Source organism: Ascidiella aspersa, chromosome 1 (genome assembly GCF_963924565.1).
Source record: "Ascidiella aspersa chromosome 1, kaAscAspe10.2, whole genome shotgun sequence".
In the NCBI taxonomy this organism is placed as follows: domain Eukaryota; kingdom Metazoa; phylum Chordata; class Ascidiacea; order Phlebobranchia; family Ascidiidae; genus Ascidiella; species Ascidiella aspersa.
This window is the reverse complement of record NC_139447.1, coordinates 34633171-34638170: the sequence shown is the minus strand read 5'-3', so window position 1 is coordinate 34638170 and position 5000 is coordinate 34633171. Positions and strand designations below refer to the sequence as shown.

The 5000-nt window shown below is 45.8% G+C and overlaps 1 protein-coding gene and 29 non-coding genes across 30 annotated transcripts in view; 29 read left to right on the top strand and 1 right to left on the bottom strand.

Annotated features, from left to right (window-relative positions):
* The window catches only part of LOC146169949 (MAM and LDL-receptor class A domain-containing protein 2-like), a 99243-nt gene that overhangs the window by 71888 nt on the left and 22355 nt on the right, over positions 1-5000 (bottom strand). The gene's annotated exons all lie outside the window — the stretch shown is intronic.
* On the top strand, positions 196-269 carry Trnan-guu (transfer RNA asparagine (anticodon GUU)). Its single transcript has one exon. It is a non-coding gene; the product is annotated as a tRNA-Asn (tRNA).
* Positions 330-403, top strand: Trnan-guu (transfer RNA asparagine (anticodon GUU)). Its single transcript has one exon. It is a non-coding gene; the product is annotated as a tRNA-Asn (tRNA).
* On the top strand, positions 464-537 carry Trnan-guu (transfer RNA asparagine (anticodon GUU)). The gene has a single exon. It is a non-coding gene; the product is annotated as a tRNA-Asn (tRNA).
* Trnan-guu (transfer RNA asparagine (anticodon GUU)) lies at positions 864-937 on the top strand. Its single transcript has one exon. It is a non-coding gene; the product is annotated as a tRNA-Asn (tRNA).
* On the top strand, positions 998-1071 carry Trnan-guu (transfer RNA asparagine (anticodon GUU)). Its single transcript has one exon. It is a non-coding gene; the product is annotated as a tRNA-Asn (tRNA).
* Positions 1132-1205, top strand: Trnan-guu (transfer RNA asparagine (anticodon GUU)). The gene has a single exon. It is a non-coding gene; the product is annotated as a tRNA-Asn (tRNA).
* Trnan-guu (transfer RNA asparagine (anticodon GUU)) lies at positions 1266-1339 on the top strand. The gene has a single exon. It is a non-coding gene; the product is annotated as a tRNA-Asn (tRNA).
* Trnan-guu (transfer RNA asparagine (anticodon GUU)) lies at positions 1400-1473 on the top strand. Its single transcript has one exon. It is a non-coding gene; the product is annotated as a tRNA-Asn (tRNA).
* Trnan-guu (transfer RNA asparagine (anticodon GUU)) lies at positions 1534-1607 on the top strand. Its single transcript has one exon. It is a non-coding gene; the product is annotated as a tRNA-Asn (tRNA).
* On the top strand, positions 1668-1741 carry Trnan-guu (transfer RNA asparagine (anticodon GUU)). Its single transcript has one exon. It is a non-coding gene; the product is annotated as a tRNA-Asn (tRNA).
* Positions 1802-1875, top strand: Trnan-guu (transfer RNA asparagine (anticodon GUU)). Its single transcript has one exon. It is a non-coding gene; the product is annotated as a tRNA-Asn (tRNA).
* Positions 1936-2009, top strand: Trnan-guu (transfer RNA asparagine (anticodon GUU)). The gene has a single exon. It is a non-coding gene; the product is annotated as a tRNA-Asn (tRNA).
* Trnan-guu (transfer RNA asparagine (anticodon GUU)) lies at positions 2070-2143 on the top strand. Its single transcript has one exon. It is a non-coding gene; the product is annotated as a tRNA-Asn (tRNA).
* On the top strand, positions 2204-2277 carry Trnan-guu (transfer RNA asparagine (anticodon GUU)). The gene has a single exon. It is a non-coding gene; the product is annotated as a tRNA-Asn (tRNA).
* Trnan-guu (transfer RNA asparagine (anticodon GUU)) lies at positions 2338-2411 on the top strand. Its single transcript has one exon. It is a non-coding gene; the product is annotated as a tRNA-Asn (tRNA).
* Trnan-guu (transfer RNA asparagine (anticodon GUU)) lies at positions 2472-2545 on the top strand. The gene has a single exon. It is a non-coding gene; the product is annotated as a tRNA-Asn (tRNA).
* On the top strand, positions 2606-2679 carry Trnan-guu (transfer RNA asparagine (anticodon GUU)). Its single transcript has one exon. It is a non-coding gene; the product is annotated as a tRNA-Asn (tRNA).
* On the top strand, positions 3006-3079 carry Trnan-guu (transfer RNA asparagine (anticodon GUU)). Its single transcript has one exon. It is a non-coding gene; the product is annotated as a tRNA-Asn (tRNA).
* Positions 3140-3213, top strand: Trnan-guu (transfer RNA asparagine (anticodon GUU)). The gene has a single exon. It is a non-coding gene; the product is annotated as a tRNA-Asn (tRNA).
* Trnan-guu (transfer RNA asparagine (anticodon GUU)) lies at positions 3274-3347 on the top strand. The gene has a single exon. It is a non-coding gene; the product is annotated as a tRNA-Asn (tRNA).
* Trnan-guu (transfer RNA asparagine (anticodon GUU)) lies at positions 3676-3749 on the top strand. Its single transcript has one exon. It is a non-coding gene; the product is annotated as a tRNA-Asn (tRNA).
* On the top strand, positions 3810-3883 carry Trnan-guu (transfer RNA asparagine (anticodon GUU)). Its single transcript has one exon. It is a non-coding gene; the product is annotated as a tRNA-Asn (tRNA).
* On the top strand, positions 3944-4017 carry Trnan-guu (transfer RNA asparagine (anticodon GUU)). Its single transcript has one exon. It is a non-coding gene; the product is annotated as a tRNA-Asn (tRNA).
* Positions 4078-4151, top strand: Trnan-guu (transfer RNA asparagine (anticodon GUU)). Its single transcript has one exon. It is a non-coding gene; the product is annotated as a tRNA-Asn (tRNA).
* On the top strand, positions 4212-4285 carry Trnan-guu (transfer RNA asparagine (anticodon GUU)). Its single transcript has one exon. It is a non-coding gene; the product is annotated as a tRNA-Asn (tRNA).
* Trnan-guu (transfer RNA asparagine (anticodon GUU)) lies at positions 4346-4419 on the top strand. The gene has a single exon. It is a non-coding gene; the product is annotated as a tRNA-Asn (tRNA).
* Trnan-guu (transfer RNA asparagine (anticodon GUU)) lies at positions 4614-4687 on the top strand. The gene has a single exon. It is a non-coding gene; the product is annotated as a tRNA-Asn (tRNA).
* Trnan-guu (transfer RNA asparagine (anticodon GUU)) lies at positions 4748-4821 on the top strand. The gene has a single exon. It is a non-coding gene; the product is annotated as a tRNA-Asn (tRNA).
* On the top strand, positions 4882-4955 carry Trnan-guu (transfer RNA asparagine (anticodon GUU)). Its single transcript has one exon. It is a non-coding gene; the product is annotated as a tRNA-Asn (tRNA).

Sequence of the window (5000 nt, the reverse complement as noted above, 5' to 3'; positions counted from 1 at the left end):
GTTTTAGCATTTGTTTAAGACAATAACAATCTTTTTGAGTTTTCATAATTACCACTTTCGTGTCTCTATGGCGCAATCGGTTAGCGCGTTCGGCTGTTAACCGAAAGGTTGGTGGTTCGAGCCCAACCAGGGACGTTTTAGCATTTGTTCAAGACAATAACAATCTTTTGGCGTTTTTACAAATAACGTTAACGAGTCTCTGTGGCGCAATCGGTTAGCGCGTTCGGCTGTTAACCGAAAGGTTGGTGGTTCGAGCCCACCCAGGGACGTTTTAGCATTTGTTTAAGACAATAACAATCTTTTGGCGTTTTCATAATTACCACTTTCGTGTCTCTGTGGCGCAATCGGTTAGCGCGTTCGGCTGTTAACCGAAAGGTTGGTGGTTCGAGCCCACTCAGGGACGTTTTAGCATTTGTTTAAGACAATAACAATCATTTGGCGTTTTCATAATTACCACTTTCGTGTCTCTGTGGCGCAATCGGTTAGCGCGTTCGGCTGTTAACCGAAAGGTTCGTGGTTCGAGCCCACCCAGGGACGTTTTAGCATTTTTTCAAGACAATAACAATCTTTTGGCGTTTTTACAAATACCGTTAACGTGTCTCTGTGGCGCAATCGGTTAGCGCGTTCGGCTGTTAACGGAAAGGTTGGTGGATCGAGCCCACCCAGGGACGTTTTAGCATTTGTTCAAGACTATAACAATCTTTTGGCGTTTTCATAATAATCTTAAGTGTATCTGTGGCGCAATCGTTAAGCGCGTTCGGCTGTTAACCGAAAGGTTGGTGGTTCGAGCCCACCCAGGGACGTTTTAGCATTTGTTCAAGACAATAACAATCTTTTGGCGTTTTCATAATTACCACTTTCGTGTCTCTGTGGCGCAATCGGTTAGCGCGTTCGGCTGTTAACCGAAAGGTTGGTGGTTCGAGCCCACCCAGGGACGTTTTAGCATTTGTTCAAGACAATAACAATCTTTTGGCGTTTTTACAAATACCGTTAACGTGTCTCTGTGGCGCAATCGGTTAGCGCGTTCGGCTGTTAACCGAAAGCTTGGTGGTTCGAGCCCACCCAGGGACGTTTTAGCATTTGTTCAAGACAATAACAATCTTTTGGCGTTTTCATAATTACCACTTTCGTGTCTCTGTGGCGCAATCGGTTAGCGCGTTCGGCTGTTAACCGAAAGGTTGGTGGTTCGAGCCCACCCAGGGACGTTTTAGCATTTGTTTAAGACAATAACAATCTTTTGGCGTTTTTACAAATACCGTTAACATGTCTCTGTGGCGCAATCGGTTAGCGCGTTCGGCTGTTAACCGAAAGGTTGGTGGTTCGAGCCGACCCAGGGACGTTTTAGCATTTGTTTAAGATAATAACAATCTTTTGGCGTTTTTACAAATACCGTTAACATGTCTCTGTGGCGCAATCGGTTAGCGCGTTCGGCTGTTAACCGAAAGGTTGGTGGTTCGAGCCCACCCAGGGACGTTTTAGCATTTGTTCAAGACAATAACAATCTTTTGGCGTTTTGATAATTACCACTTACGTGTCTCTGTGGCGCAATCGGTTAGCGCGTTCGGCTGTTAACCGAAAGGTTGGTGGTTCGAGCCCACCCAGGGACGTTTTAGCATTTGTTCAAGACAATAACAATCTTTTGGCGTTTTTACAAATACCGTTAACGTGTCTCTGTGGCGCAATCGGTTAGCGCGTTCGGCTGTTAACCGAAAGGTTGGTGGTTCGAGCCCACCCAGGGACGTTTTAGCATTTGTTTAAGACAATAACCATCTTTTGGCGTTTTCATAATTACCACTTACGTGTCTCTGTGGCGCAATCGGTTAGCGCGTTCGGCTGTTAACCGAAAGGTTGGTGGTTTGAGCCCACCCAGGGACGTTTTAGCATTTTTTCAAGACAATAACAATCTTTTGGCGTTATCAAAAATACCGTTAACGTGTCTCTGTGGCGCAATCGGTTAGCGCGTTCGGCTGTTAACCGAAAGGTTGGTGGTTCGAGCCCACCCAGGGACGTTTTAGCATTTGTTCAAGACAATAACAATCATTTGGCGTTTTCATAATTACCACTTTCGTGTCTCTGTGGCGCAATCGGTTAGCGCGTTCGGCTGTTAACCGAAAGGTTGGTGGTTCGAGCCCACCCAGGGACGTTTTAGCATTTGTTCAAGACAATAACAATCATTTGGCGTTTTCATAATTGCCACTTACCTGTCTCTGTGGCGCAATCGGTTAGCGCGTTCGGCTGTTAACCGAAAGGTTGGTGGTTCGAGCCCACCCAGGGACGTTTTAGCATTTGTTCAAGACAATAACAATCTTTTGGCGTTTTTACAAATACCGTTAACGTGTCTCTGTGGCGCAATCGGTTAGCGCGTTCGGCTGTTAACCGAAAGGTTGGTGGTTCGAGCCCACCCAGGGACATTTTAGCATTTGTTTAAGACAATAACAATCTTTTGGCGTTTTCATAATTACCACTTTCGTGTCTCTGTGGCGCAATCGGTTAGCGCGTTCGGCTGTTAACAGAAAGGTTGGTGGTTCGAGCCCACCCAGGGACGTTTTAGCATTTGTTCAAGACAATAACAATCTTTTGGCGTTTTTACAAATACCGTTAACGTGTCTCTGTGGCGCAATCGGTTAGCGCGTTCGGCTGTTAACCGAAAGGTTGGTGGTTCGAGCCCACCCTGGGACCTTTTAGCATTTGTTTAAGAGAATAACAATCTTTTGGCGTTTTCATAATTGCCACCTACGTGTCTCTGTGGCGCAATCGGTTAGCGCGTTCGGCTGTTAACCGAAAGGTTGGTGGTTCGAGCCCACCCAGGCAGGTTTTAGCATTTGTTCAAGACAATAACAATCTTTTGACGTTTTTACAAATACCGTTAACGTGTCTCTGTGGCGCAATCGTTTAGCGCGTTCGGCTGTTAACCGAAAGGTTGGTGGTTCGAGCCCACCCAGCGACGTTTTAACGTTTGTTCAAGACAATAACAATCTTTTGGCGTTTTCATAATTATCTTACGTGTCTCTGTGGCGCAATCGGTTAGCGCGTTTGGCTGTTAACCGAAAGGTTGGTGGTTCGAGCCCACCCAGGGACGTTTTAGCATTTGTTCAAGACAATAAAAATCTTTTGGCGTTTTTATAATTACCACTTACGTGTCTCTGTGGCGCAATCGGTTAGCGCGTTCGGCTGTTAACCGAAAGGTTGGTGGTTCGACCCCACCCAGGGACGTTTTAGCATTTGTTCAAGACAATAACAATCTTTTGGCGTTTTCATAATTACCACTTACGTGTCTCTGTGGCGCAATCGGTTAGCGCGTTCGGCTGTTAACCGAAAGGTTGGTGGTTCGAGCCCACCCAGGGACGTTTTAGCATTTGTTTAAGACAATAACAATCTTTTGGCGTTATTACAAATACCGTTAACGTGTCTCTGTGGCGCAATCGGTTAGCTCGTTCGGCTGTTAACCGAAAGGTTGGTGGTTCGAGCCCACCCATGGACGTTTTAGCATTTGTTTAAGACAATAACAATCTTTTGGCGTTATTACAAATACCGTTAACGTGTCTCTGTGGCGCAATCGGTTAGCGCGTTCGGCTGTTAACCGAAAGGTTGGCGGTTCGAGCCCACCCATGGAAGTTTTAGCATTTGTTCAAGACAATAACAATCTTTTGGTGTTTTTACAAATACCGTTAACATGTCTCTGTGGCGCAATCGGTTAGCGCGTTCGGCTGTTAACCGAAAGGTTGGTGGTTCGAGCCCACCCAGGCACGTTTTAGCATTTGTTTAAGACAATAACAATCTTTTGGCGTTTTCATAATTGCCACTTACGTGTCTCTGTGGCGCAATCGGTTAGCGCGTTCGGCTGTTAACCGAAAGGTTGGTGGTTCGAACCCACCCAGGGACGTTTTTGCATTTGTTCAAAACAATAACAATGTTTTGGCGTTTTCATAATTACCACTTACGTGTCTCTGTGGCGCAATCGGTTAGCGCGTTCGGCTGTTAACCGAAAGGTTGGTGGTTCGAACCCACCCAGGGACGTTTTTGCATTTGTTCAAAACAATAACAATGTTTTGGCGTTTTCATAATTGCCACTTACGTGTCTCTGTGGCGCAATCGGTTAGCGCGTTCGGCTGTTAACCGAAAGGTTGGTGGTTCGAACCCACCCAGGGACGTTTTTGCATTTGTTCAAAACAATAACAATGTTTTGGCGTTTTCATAATTGCCACTTACGTGTCTCTGTGGCGCAATCGGTTAGCGCGTTCGGCTGTTAACCGAAAGGTTGGTGGTTCGAACCCACCCAGGGACGTTTTTGCATTTGTTCAAAACAATAACAATGTTTTGGCGTTTTCATAATTACCACTTACGTGTCTCTGTGGCGCAATCGGTTACCGCGTTCGGCTGTTAACCGAAAGGTTGGTGGTTCGAGCCCACCCAGGGACGTTTTAGTATTTGTTTAAGACAATAACAATCTTTTGGCGTTTTTACAAATACCGTTAACGTGTCTCTGTGGCGCAATCGGTTAGGGCGTTCGGCTGTTAACCGAAAGGTTGGAGGTTCGAGCCCACCCAGGCACGTTTTAGCATTTGTTTAAGACAATAACAATCTTTTTGAGTTTTCATAATTACCACTTTCGTGTCTCTATGGCGCAATCGGTTAGCGCGTTCGGCTGTTAACCGAAAGGTTGGTGGTTCGAGCCCACCCAGGGACGTTTTAGCATTTGTTCAAGACAATAACAATCTTTTGGCGTTTTTACAAATAACGTTAACGAGTCTCTGTGGCGCAATCGGTTAGCGCGTTCGGCTGTTAACCGAAAGGTTGGTGGTTCGAGCCCACCCAGGGACGTTTTAGCATTTGTTTAAGACAATAACAATCTTTTGGCGTTTTCATAATTACCACTTTCGTGTCTCTGTGGCGCAATCGGTTAGCGCGTTCGGCTGTTAACCGAAAGGTTGGTGGTTCGAGCCCACTCAGGGACGTTTTAGCATTTGTTTAAGACAATAACAATCATTTGGCGTTTTCAT